Source organism: Phycodurus eques, chromosome 8 (assembly GCF_024500275.1).
Source record: "Phycodurus eques isolate BA_2022a chromosome 8, UOR_Pequ_1.1, whole genome shotgun sequence".
NCBI lineage: Eukaryota > Metazoa > Chordata > Actinopteri > Syngnathiformes > Syngnathidae > Phycodurus > Phycodurus eques.
In genome coordinates this window covers 9102204-9115294 of record NC_084532.1, presented here as the reverse complement: position 1 = coordinate 9115294, position 13091 = coordinate 9102204, and the positions used below count along the sequence as shown (strand labels likewise).

Below are 13091 nucleotides of genomic sequence, written 5' to 3'. Positions count from 1 at the left end.
CGGCTGGAGGGGAGAGGGGCACCAGGTAGGACGTCAATGGCGGAATCATAGGGGCGGTGGGGAGAACAGCGATGGCAAGATCCTTACTGAACACCGGGGAGAGGTTATGATATTCTTCAGGGACCCAGGAGAGATCGATAGGAGTTACTGGAGGTCGGGACAGCCAAGAGAAGACCATGAGAGTGGCAGAATGGACTCCAACCAGTGATAGACAGGTGGGTCCGATCGATGACGGGGTTGTGTTTCTTGAGCCAGGTGATACCGAGGACTAGTGGAGTCTCTGGGGAGGGAATAACAAACAGCTGGAGTGTTTCACGGTGATTACCGGAAATGAGCAGGGTGAACGGTGCACTTTGGTGGGTGACAGGGGAGATGACTCACCCGTCCAGGGCAGTAACCTTTCTAGGGAACGGGAAGGGTTCAAGGGAGAGCTGGAGCTGACACGCCAAGCCCTCATGAATAAAGTTGTCATCTGCGCCAGAGTCAATTAGGGCTGTGACAGGCGATCAGGACCAAGAATACACGAAGGAAGAGGTGTTGGAAGAGAACACAAGTGGGTGAGTACGGGTGCAGGTCGGCGGATAATAACTTGCACACCAAAGTCGGCCTGCGTACCACAAACACTCTCTACTCTGGCACCAGATCCCTGGGTCAGGCAGCCTTAAATACAGGCAGTGAAGAGTGCTAATTGGAACAGGTGCACAGGCGAGGGAGTGGTAATTGCTGGGGAGAGAGAGAAAGAGAGAGAGGGAAGCTCCAAAAGAGGAACTGCAGAGTCATGGAGCATGACATTAATGCTATAGCTCAACAATTCAGTACGAAATTGTTCTGTCTTTGCATATTTTTTTCAGCAATTACCTTCAAACATATTGAATGTATTTTTTAAAAATACACACACAAGAATGACTTTACTGGGTGTTTATGTTATTTCTTGATTGAACAAGTCTTGATGTCAACAGGCTTGGGTGTGGTTAGTGAAAATGAACCAAAAAATGTGATGAGCCACAGTTAATTCATGATCTACAAAAGGGGGCCATTATTTTTTTTTCACACAGGGCCAGGTAGCTTTTGAGTAGTTTTTCCCCTTAACAAATAAAAGCAACATTTTAAAAAAAACATTTTATGTTTACTTGGGTTATCTTTGTCTGATATTTCCATTTGTTTGATGATCTTAAACATTAAAGTGGGGAAACTATCCATCCATCCATCCATCCATTTTCTTTACCGCTTATCCTCACTAGGGTCGTGGGCTGCTGGAGCCTATCCCAGCCACCTGGATTTGAACCCGGGTCCCCAGAACTGTGGGGCAGATGTGCTAACCAGTTGATCCCCGTCCCGGCCTTGGGGAAACTATTACAAAATATATGAATTTCAGAAGGGGGGCAATGCTTTTTCACAGTACTCTAGACAAACAACTACTACTCACATTCACACATACGGGCAGTTTAAAGTCTTCAATTAACCTACCATGTATGTTTTGGGAATGTGGACGGAAACTGGAGCACCCTGAGAAAACTCACAAGGGTCCGGGGAGAACATGCAAACTACACACAGAAAGCATTATCATGTTGGATAAATCAAACATCAAAACTGAATAAACAAGCAAACAAACACAAAAATAAATAAATAGTCAATATTTTGTCACTCAAAAATATTAAAAGATGGAATTTTTGAAAAGTTTGATTAGTATGAGGGATAGATTAATCTATGTGTATGTACTATATGTGTAATCAATGAAAGTTATCGTATTATAACATGAATATACGGGGCCATTACCGGTTCAGGCAGGGCCGCCACAACTTGGCTCATGGTGGCCCCCGCGAGGCCACCACTCAAAATGGCTTAATTTGGGACCCTGTATAAGAGGTGTTGCTCTGACCAACCAAGCATAGGATGGGAAAATGATGACGTCTTTGAGGGTAAACTCGCCCTGTGAGGACCAATTTTGAAATCTAACTGGTTAAAGAAACAGTCCCATTGCTAAAGGTTTAAGTAACATCGGCCAGCACTACTGATTCTGAAGGCCCAAGGCAGATTAGATTGACGTGGAAGGAGAGAAAGAATCCAATCTAATTGGACATTAAAGTCAAACGCTTCGGAAAGAAGAGACTAGAATGTTGGGAATAAACGAATACAGGTTCGTGGAACAAATAATGTAATTTACTGATCCCATGGCACCACCATGCGGTAACTACAATAACTGCCGTTTTTTTTTTGTTTTTTTTTGTTTTTTAAACTTCGTGTTTGTAGCGCAAACACGAATCTGGTTACGTGCATTAAATAACAAGTTGACCACTGACGAAAACATTGATGACAATTATGTTAAATGAGAATAAGTACAGAATTGGAGGACATTTTCTGCCCCCTCCATGAAATTTCGAATAATCCCATGAGCTCATCCCTCTTGGTGACCGATATCGAATATCAAAGAACAAATGCATTTTAAATATGTTTTTTAAAAATGGTGGGTATGATTTTTTTGATACGGCCTCCTTGAAATTATTAAAACGTTTTTATCTAACACATATTTTTTAATAGTTGTAATTATGATCTAAAGTTATGTCTCTCAACAATACACGCAACCAATAAAATCTTTTTAGCCATCTGTAGTAAGAGGGGGGGAAAGGCGAGGAAGAATCAGCAGAAATGACATCAAAATAGTTGCTCTGACCATGGACGACCCAAAGATATGAAGAGCGACGTGCCTACATGGCGGCCATGTTGGGAAGGTCGACGTTCCCATCAAAGGCATGGACATTGAAATTAAGTCGTAACGTGCTTCGCAACCAATTTTCATGAGGTTTACTTCTTTTTGTCATCACCAAAGCGTGTGCTATCAATACATAACATTTGGAGAAAAAAAACAACTCCCCAAATTATTTTTAATTTGTGAAACGTTACTCCCAGTTCCCTTGTCGTCATTGCACGCCACCGTATGCAGCACAATGTACCGCATCCTTGGTATTTTGGTTTTCTTGCTGTCCCCCCGCTCAAAATACTCTCCTAATTAACGTCGCTGTCGGCACGCAGCTCAAAATGGGCGTGTCGGATCGACCTATTCATATCTATGGGTAGACCTACATAGTCCTCTCTTCTATTGTTCATACTTTTTTTCAACCGTGTTTTCAACCGTAAGTGTATCACTCAAACCAACAAAAGCCTGTTCATCATATTATCAGAAGACAGTCTTTCTTTAAATTTTCTTTTTTTTTTAAATTAGTTATCTTTGTTCTTGACCAGTTAGCGTGCAGCTAACAAAGCGAGCATGGAATCTTGACATAAAACTCTAAAATTAACTTTGATTTGCAACCCTTACTCTTAGTGTGAAACTAACAATTTAAATTGCTCCATTCGATTATAAATGATTTATTAATCAATATTTTTATGATGTCGGCACGGTATGACCGACTGGTTAAACACAGCTAAATATATGATATGTCAAATGAAATATTTCGTTAAAAATGTGCATGTTTGAGTTAGAGAAATGAAATATGATGGTTTATTACCTGTTTTTTTTAATTTATTTTTTTAGAAAACTAAAAAAAATAATAATAATTGTTTTTCCCCAAAAATCAGCTCCTAAATTGTCTGCCATTTCTGCAATGACCCATGTTTCAAATGAATAATTACAGTATATTTTATATAAAGTATTAAGCAACAGGCTAACCATCGAATACTCAGCAACTATTTATTGGAACGCGGTTGCCCTGTCGAACATGTTATTTCCATGGTTTCATATTATGTGCAATTGTAAAATGCCAGGTGGGATACACATCGTGCCCATCAATGTCTGGATTTGCTCAAAATGACGGAGTACATCTAATTTGGTCAAATTGGGATCCGCCACTTGTTGACAGAATTTCTCCGATGATATCCCATCGCTGGCATTTGATCCGGAGAGGCATCCACGGGTCTCTGACGCTGCCTTCCTCAACAGGAATGATGTACTTGTAGTACTTGTTGCAAGCCGTGGAGCTTCCGTCCCTGAGCTGTCAAATATTGCGCACGCCGTCAGTTAGTAAGCAGACTAATCCATAACAAGCCGGAGGAGGATCAACCTGCTTCCGGTTCATTTGAAACATTTTTTTCCCCCACCCCCTGCCTTCAATTCTCCTTTCCGCAATCGGAAGTCTATTTTTAAAACCGTGATCATCTTGTCACATGGCTTTGGAGAATTCAATAACAACAAAAAAATGGCGACACTCACGTTGCTCCGTGTGCTCTTGCTGCGTCATTAAAAATATTCATGTCAACACGGGACGCTAAACGGGCGGAACGCAGGTAAGTGAGCCAAATGATGTTATTATTTACCGATGCTTGCGTCTTGTTCATAAAATGATGAGCTGATAATAGAATCTTCTAGCATTCTGTTTGTTTTTATTCGGAAAGGGGTGTGTGTGTGCGCGAGTGTGTGCGCGCTGTGCGCGCAAGGTTGGGCGTTAACGTTTGGCTGCACGCTATTGCGTTTCATTATTGCACTTTTTTTCCTTATGAAAAAACATACTGATCGCCATTAAAAAAAACATCTGTAGGTGAGAACCTAAATACTGTTGTTTTTGTTTTGTTTTGGTTTACTTTGTTTGTTTAAAACTGCAACAAACAAGGTTCCTATGCTAAACCTCATGGTTTGCGCGATGGCACTTTACAATATGTCGCAACGCTCCCTTCTTCACACATTAAGATTTACCTTAAAGTGGGGGTCACTGGGCGGTGAACGACACAACCTTTTTATGACATGAAAATATACAGTTGGTGGTGACAACAGATGCTACTACGATAGCGCGTTTGACCGTGTTTTCGTGGCACGCTATCGCCGCACACGTCACGCGTGAACATCGCCTGGCCGTGGGTCGAGATGCGGGGTTAACGGAGTTGTTTACATGAAGTGCAGAGGGTTGGACTGGAGGAGGAGGAGGAGCAGCCGCCACTCAGAACAGACACCACCCGCGGGGGCGGAGCCTGCGAGGAGAATCATAACAAGTCTGACATCACTCGCCCTTTGGAACCGGTATGAATAATGAAATATACTCTGTTTGTCTCTGCCATGCCATAATAGGAACAAGGATGTGGGAGGAAATGTTTTGATGAGAACGAGCCCTCTGCTATGAAACAAAAACAAAACCAAAAAAAAAAAAATCCCCATTTTGGAGAAATTCAGTTTTTTTTCTGCACAAGGAAAAGCATCCTCACCGTTTTGTGTTATTCACAACAAAATGACGAAACTGATTTTGTACCTCGTAGCGTGCACGTGCAGTCAAAACTGCTGAAAGGATTGTCGGTACCCCCCTACCCACCATTGAGGACTTGCACTCTGCCAGAACTAAGACAGGGGCGTGCAAAATCCTCTCGGACCGTCCGCACCCCGGTCACCAGCTCTTCCAGCTCCTTCCCTCAGGTAGGCGCTACCGATCAACGCAAACTAGAACTAGTAGACATTCCAACAGCTTCTTCCCTCTTGCGATCAACTTCTTAAACACCTAACCTATAATTCCATTACAACAAGCTGGAAATTTTCTGACTTGAGTTCGTTGTCACATTTCTGTGGGGCCAATTATGTATTACTCGTGCACTCACTGTAGTTGTCTCGCCATGCTGCACTATTTGCATATACTGGCCACTCATGCCAGAGTAGCATCTGCTCCATTTGCACACTGATTGAGGAGTATCTGTAACATTTGCACAACCGACATTGTCCCAGATGATCGCACTACTCGTCACTTTAAACCGCATACACTCCTTGAAGTCTCGGCGCCCTTTGCACAATGGTCATTGCACCGGACTATTGCAATATTAGTCGTTCGAACTGCTCTAAGTGCTAGAGGACTCTGCATCTTTTGGCACAATTGTTTTTTGTCAATGTCTTTATGTCCCCAAAGTGTTCTGTAAATTGACTGTCTGTTGTACTAGAGCGGCTCCAACTACCGGAGACAAATTCCTTGTGTGTTTTGGACATACTTGGCAAATAAAGATGATTCTGATTCTGATTCTGATACAAATAGATGTGCAGGTGCACCATGATACATTGGTAGCTTGACTTAGGAGTTTAATTCATTCCATGGCCAAGCTCCTAATTCTATTTACCCTTACATCAAATCAGTATTCCCCATTGTATTGAAATTCCATTCATTTTTTCCAGCCCCTGAAAAAAAAACACCAGAATTTTTGGGGTGTGGGTTTTTAATCAAGAAAAATATCACTATATTTGAATGAATACATCATGAAAGAGAATGGAAAGAAATAATCTGGTTTTATCAAAAGTAATGATTGCACTTTGGGACAAGTTGGAAGTCAAAACAACTTTGCGGCTGAGCTGTATTCTTTTAAAGGGGGCGTGGCCTCATCAATGACATCATGAACAAGATGGGTTTGGCTCGGTACACAAAAAGACAATCGGCCTGTTTTTGTCTCAATCTGGCACCAAGGACGTCAAATGACAGACTATTTTATGGTTTATAAGTCTTTTTGAGACGTCATTGCCCTTTAACAATTATTCCGGCAACCTTCGGAAACCCTCGGCTAATATTGCCGCATATCCGGGAGTATTTCTTTTTCTTTTTCGGTTTTCTGAGATCACGTGTGATCACGAGCGATTTTGAGATCAGCGGCAGATCAGAATCTTTGAGTGGTCTTCTGTGTTAAGATTATTGGAGCACACCACACAGTACGACCAAGACTGTTAAATGGATGTTTTTTGGTTTTTTTTAAATCTTCATGTCATTCTTTATCTTTATCAAAAGAATCTTTTGTGAAAAATCCTTATGTGTGTACCCGACCTTAGTCTCCGTGTGAGGGTCGAGACATGACATGAGTTCTGGCCTACAGTAGCTGCTTACAATTGTTCTCATTTTCTGTTTGTGTATTTGACTGTTTCTGGTTTCTAAATCAAACAATCTGTAAGCCATTCATTATCAAGGGCAATGTTGTAAAATAAGTTTGAAATGATATTAAACTGGTTCTGGATAATAGTTTTTGGTATATGTACAGTTTAAACCACTGGTGTCAAACTGGTGGCTCAGGGGCCAGTTCCCCCATTTAAAATACATTTAATCATAGTTGAAAATCAGAAGCCAATAAAAACACTTTTTTTTTTGGCTTCTGATTTCAAAACTAGTTATCCATCAATTTGTTGTGTATATATTAATATATGAGGCAATAATTCATTTATATGGGTTCAGAGTATAACGCAGTTTTTAGCTATTCACAGCAGGGTTTGATGCTGACAGTACTGCAATCCCAGACTCACTACATACAGTGAAATATTTCATATTATGATTTATTTATTTAGTTCATTATATCTTTCATTTGATGATTATTTAGAGCTAATGAAAACCGCAAATTCACCATCTCAAGGAATTAGAATATTACAAACAAAACATTCAAAATGATTTTTAATGTTGAAAATGGGTGGTAATTGGCCATGTGGAACATATTTTCCTGTTTAATGAATATGTATAATATATGGGTTTCACTTTCCCCTTTAACTAAAATAAATTTGGTACAGTATTCTGATTTATTGAAAAGCACATGCTCCATCTATAACATTGCATGGCCCCCCCCCACAGAAATATCAGATTGTCTCTCAGGCAAGCTATATATAATGATATGATTTACAGTACATCTGTGGACTCATTTGATTCATTTTCATGCTAATAGGTAAATATTGTCATCATCTACGACACAAATATTTTTGGACATACATATAATATACAGCTATAAATAGCAAAACCCTTTTATGCACTTAAAGTTCAATGAATGAGCTAATTCATTCAGGTTTGAGTGACCTGCCTGCTCATGAGGGCTTTGTACTGTGTACAGCTTATATGCAAAACCCAAACTATCCTGACTCTGACCTAATGGGTATAAAAAGGAGTTACACTATGGGCAAGTTAGAGTCTTCAATCAACCTACCACGCATGTTTTTGGGATGTGGGAGGAAACCGGAGTGCCCGGAGAAAACCCAGCCAGAACATGCAAACTCCACACAGGCGGGGCCGGGATTTGAACCCCGATCCCCAGAACTGTGAAGCAGCTGTGCTAACCAGTCGGTCACCGTGCTGGCTTTTCAACCCACTTTTATTCAAAATACAACAGGACACATTTGTTTGTTTTTTGTTTTTCTGTTTAGTGTTTTGCAGGGCGCTTCTTTCGTTCCAACGTCACAATTCATGGCGTCATGACTCAGGGAGATATTGACTTTCCCCACACACATGAAGAGTTTTGGTTGTAAATAGTGAACACGTTCATTATGTAATATTGTCGTCCTTGACCTATTTCGTACCCTGAAATTGGTACAAATCCACTCTTAACACACCTCAGACGTAAGAACGATTTTATAGGCAAATTTTATAAGGCACTATTTTATCTGGTGTTTTATGTGCTTGGTCGGGAAAGGGGCAAAGTCGGGACAAAAACTGCCTGATTGTCTTTATGTGTGCAAGTGATTAATTGAGATAAGATCATCATTATTTCAGTATACCTTTTGTGACATTTTTGCTTGGTGGTGTGCAGTGAGATTTTGAGATGTAGATTATGTGCCTTGGCTCAATAAAGGTTGGGGAACACTGAACTAAAGAAAACAACAGTCATTAATTTATTACAACAATCGTAAAACCCCCTTAGCTAAGAAAATGTCCCGACTTGATGAGCAATACATTAGCTTACAGCTTTTTAGTCAGACAGTGGAGAAGCTTTGTAAACTTAACCTTCAAAATGATGATTTGTATTGGGTCCAATCAGTGAAGCGTATAATAGGCAAAATAAAACAGCTGTGAATCAACATCCCACAGATGGTAGTTGGATGACGCATGGAGACCTCTAGACATGGCGGGCTGCCCTGGTTCAGTTATCACAGTGCTGATGCTGTCCACATCGAAGGTACAGTACTGTGATAACTGAAGGATGGCTGCCAACTTGACACTTGCAGCGGACCAAGGGGCATTCAGCCTCTTGGCACAGCACGCGGAGAAATGTGATTATGCAAACAAAAACTCTTGCACTCGTTTACATGTTCAGTTCCCTGTGTGATTAAGTCAGTACGGTATAATGTGTCACATGGCAATATTAACTGTTTCTTCTCGTTTCTATAATAAATGTATCTTCCTATTTATTCAAATGTGTATGTGCATCTTATTAACATATTCATACTCATTATATTCACATATTATGAAACATATTTTCACCAAGCAATACATTCATTTATTCATGAGCAGTGGTGGGAAGTAACGGAGTTACAAATACATCGTTACTGTACTTAAGTAGATTTTCCTGGTACAGCATTTGTACTTTACTTGACTAAGTATCTATTTGTCTGGCAACTTTTTACTTTTAACTCCCCACCAGGGAGTCCTCTCAAGGTTTCTTTTCCCCCAAATGGGGTTTTGAGTATTTCCTTGCCTGACGGGGGGGGGGGGGTTAGATTCTGGGATGTTGTCAATCTTTGCCAACCGTGGGCCTGTGAAGCCCTTTGAGACTCTTTTGTGATAAGGTACAATGTCCCAGCCGTTTAACCACAAGCTTCTGGCATTCAAAGGTTCTCCATCTAATCTGAAAAAAAAAACAATACAAGTAATGTGTATTTATCTGATGCTATCATTAGATAACTTAGCATTTTTTTTTTTGTTAGTTCAGAACATTAGCAAAGCAATGGGGACATGTTGTTTTGATAGCATAAAAGCCTCAGCCAACAACTAGCTAGGTCGTTGTGACAAAAACAAAACAAAACAACAACAACGTTTTTCTCTGTTGTACCAAGTTATCAAAATGGGTATTGTATATCTATGACAGAAAAAATACATTGTTACTTTTGTACTTAAATACATTTAAGAGTGGATCAGTACTTCACTTTTTACTACTCAAGTGTGACTGAGTACATTTGCCACCTGTGGTCACGTGTTTTAGGATTATTGAGGAAATCCCCTGCAAGACTGCCACTCTAACCTCTGATTCCTGGCAGGCAGATAAATGCATTCATTCATTTTCCACACCATTTATCCTCACTAGGGTCACGGGCGTGCTCGGGTCTATCCCAGCTGAATCTGGGCGAGAAGCGGGACTGAACTGAACTGGTCGCCAACCAATCGCAGGGCACATATCAACAATCAACCATGCGCACTCACATTTACACCTGCAGGCAATTTAGAGTTTTCAATCAATCTACCATGCATGCCTTTGGGATGTGGGAGGAAACCGGAGTACCCGGAGAAAACCCACGCAGGCACGGGGAGAACATGCAAACTTCACACAGGTGAGGCCGGATTTGAACCCGGATCCTCAGAACTGTGAGGTAGATTTGCTAACCAGTCGATCACCGTGCCGCTAGATAAATACATGCATACTATTATTTTATATTATTGATGAATATATTATAAACATAGCTGTTGTCATTGTAACAATGCAAGAAACTCAAATAAATCCACTTCCTTCTAATAATTTGGGAGTCAAAATGTGAGCCACAGCATGATTCAGTGTAGTTACCAATGCAAACACAATAATAAATATATTGTTATTAATACCTCTGAGAGTATTAATCAAAATTTTGTTGCGCTCTTAGTGGAGCTCTTGCAAGTGGTGATAATGTTGTGCCCGTACTTATATACTAAAATGCAAAATATACTCTGTATAGTTTAATATGCGAGTTGAATTCAGCATTGTCAAAACCAAAGCCAACAAAACAGTCTGGACAGTGACATGCACGGGCGCCATATTGTCACCCAGTTTGATGTAAAGTCACCATGCAATGCAATGTAATGTTTGACTCGTTCCAAAATGTACCATATGTAAGTGATATTTTCCAGAGAAACCATCCATCCATTTTCACCGCTTAGCCTCACTTGGGTCGTGGCCGTGCTGGTGCCTATCCCAGCTATCTTTGGGCGAGAGCCAGGGTACACCCTGAACTGGTCGCCAGCCAATCGCAGGGCACATAGAAACAAACAACCATTCGCACTTACATTCAAATTCACACCTCTGTGCAATTTAGAGTCTTAAATCGACCTACGGTGCATGTTTCTGGGATGTGGGCGAAAACCATCGCAGGCACAGGGAGAACATGCAAACTCCAGACAGGCGAGGCCGGATTGGAACCCGGGTCCTCAGAACTGTGAGGCAGTGCCGCCCACAACCAACCATTTTGCTAAAACTTGCCAAACAGCCACTTAAAAGGCCAGAAACTGTCCGAGGCAATGCAATGTCGTAAACCATGTGACGTGGATTTAACCAACGCAGTGCAGTGCGGTGAGTTCAAGTACCGTCCAGACTTTGTTTTCTTCGGCTCAAGGCCGAAAGCTTGTCGTCAACATGAGTGACGGCCCAATGAGCCAATCAGCGTTCGTGCTCTCACGAGCGCTGCGTGGTTTTCGGGAAAGGGGACGCTGCTTGTCAGGAAGTGTGAGCGAGAATCTTGTGGCTGTTTCTCTTCGAAACTCCGACAATAATACCCGAAAGAAACCCGGCGCCGTCGATCCTGGATGGCTGTCTTGGGTCATTTGCCCGTCAAATTACCGATAAGTGATTTTTAAAAGCCTTACAAACAGGAATTTCATCGTGGTCTGGGCGTCAAATGTTCTGAACAAAACGGAAGTAACCTGCCAGCTGTCTGGCTTAGCTTCGTTTGGTAAGTGACTGCATCACGCAAAGTTTAATTCGACAAAGATGTCGTTTTCTGTTCGGTCACGTCCGCACACATTGCTGTCATTTCCCCCGTCTCGGCATATTTTATCGTGGAAGTTTGTTTGCTATATTTACTGGCTAACGAAATAGGTTTAATAATGGCGACCGAGGGTAGTTAAAAAGCTATCAGTTCATGTTTTTGTGTCCGCTCATAGGCGTTTTAGCCTTTATAATAGCTGTCCGGGAAAATGAGGCCACGACGTCGAGCTTTATCCCGACGCCACTAGATGACGATAATATCACTACATGACAGGGGGCAAGACCAGAAACAAAATCTTAATTGTGTTATAATGCAACCAATCGACTAACGCCTCAGTTACCAAACCAATAATTTGACATCGCGATGCAAATATGTATACGGTACTGTACACTTTAAATCGGCACCTATTTCTGTCAAGAAGAGGAAGTGCAAAACCATGAATGATCTGCCCCCATCATAACATTAACACGATGCGCCAGCAGTCGTCGTATGGGAACTGGGATGATCGCGCATTTCGGTTCGCATTGGCTGGACTACGAGGCACAGATGGGCTTGACAGAATCAATATACTGTTTGTAACAACTGTTCAGAGGTTGTCGCAGTAGTAGTACAGTGCGGTAGCTTTCCCGCACGGATGAACTGGGCTAAAGAATCGGCTTTGGTATTTTGGATTTACGACCGACTTGTCATTTATCTGTGTGTTCCCCGAAAAAAAATATACATGATCCGAAAGCTAAGTCTTATGCGTTGAGGTGTTGTTTTGTAGTATGAATATGGAGTCTCTCTTCTTTCGCCTTAGCTGCTAGCTCAACAGCCTGGGTTGGCTCGAAGGAGGAGGAGTGAGAGAGGTTATTACAATGTGTAAAGTGGTAAATTAAAAATGTAAAAAATTAAAAATGTAAAAATTACTTTGGACCTGATGACATACGTTTGGTACATTTCCATTTATTTCTGAAGCTATTATACAGGTTGTGTAAAAAAATGAAGGAGTGCCAATAATGGTGAGCGGGAGTGAATATAATATCAATAATTAATGACAATCATTTAAGTGAATCAACTGATTTTGTTAATAATTTCTCACAATAATTAGGAAAATAAATGATAAATATCAGTGTGCAACACGTTACTTCTATAAATCTGCCAATGTTTAAATTTTTTAATGATCCCGTCTACAACATTCCTAAAAAATCACAATGTCCAATCACTGGTGAGCTATTTTAAGAACAGGCCCGCAAACTACTCATGTGGTCCAGGGGGGCTACCTGGTGCCCGCGGGCACCACATTTGTGACCCCTGATCTAAACCATTCGAAACACTATGATATGTGACAACAGCCACATTCCTACATGATGCTTGCTGTTCCATCTTAATATTAAGATCTATTCAGTATCTTAAGGTAACTTTTTTTATTTTCAAAAATAATCGTTCACTCATGCATGACACC

General features: G+C 41.1%; 1 protein-coding gene across 4 annotated transcripts in view; it reads left to right on the top strand.

Moving 5' to 3' along the window:
• The first annotated feature begins 4032 nt into the window (after positions 1 to 4032).
• Positions 4033 to 13091, top strand: part of jak1 (Janus kinase 1) — a 55635-nt gene continuing 46576 nt past the window's right edge. The window contains exons 1-3 of one of the 4 annotated variants that reach the window (XM_061683471.1): positions 4033 to 4281; positions 4892 to 5008; positions 5242 to 5395. The gene's annotated coding sequence lies outside the window, so the exon portion shown is untranslated. Of the gene's footprint in view, positions 4282 to 4886; positions 5396 to 11339; positions 11612 to 13091 lie in introns of those variants that run through there. The other 3 variants (XM_061683470.1, XM_061683472.1, XM_061683466.1) reach the window with 3 other exon arrangements.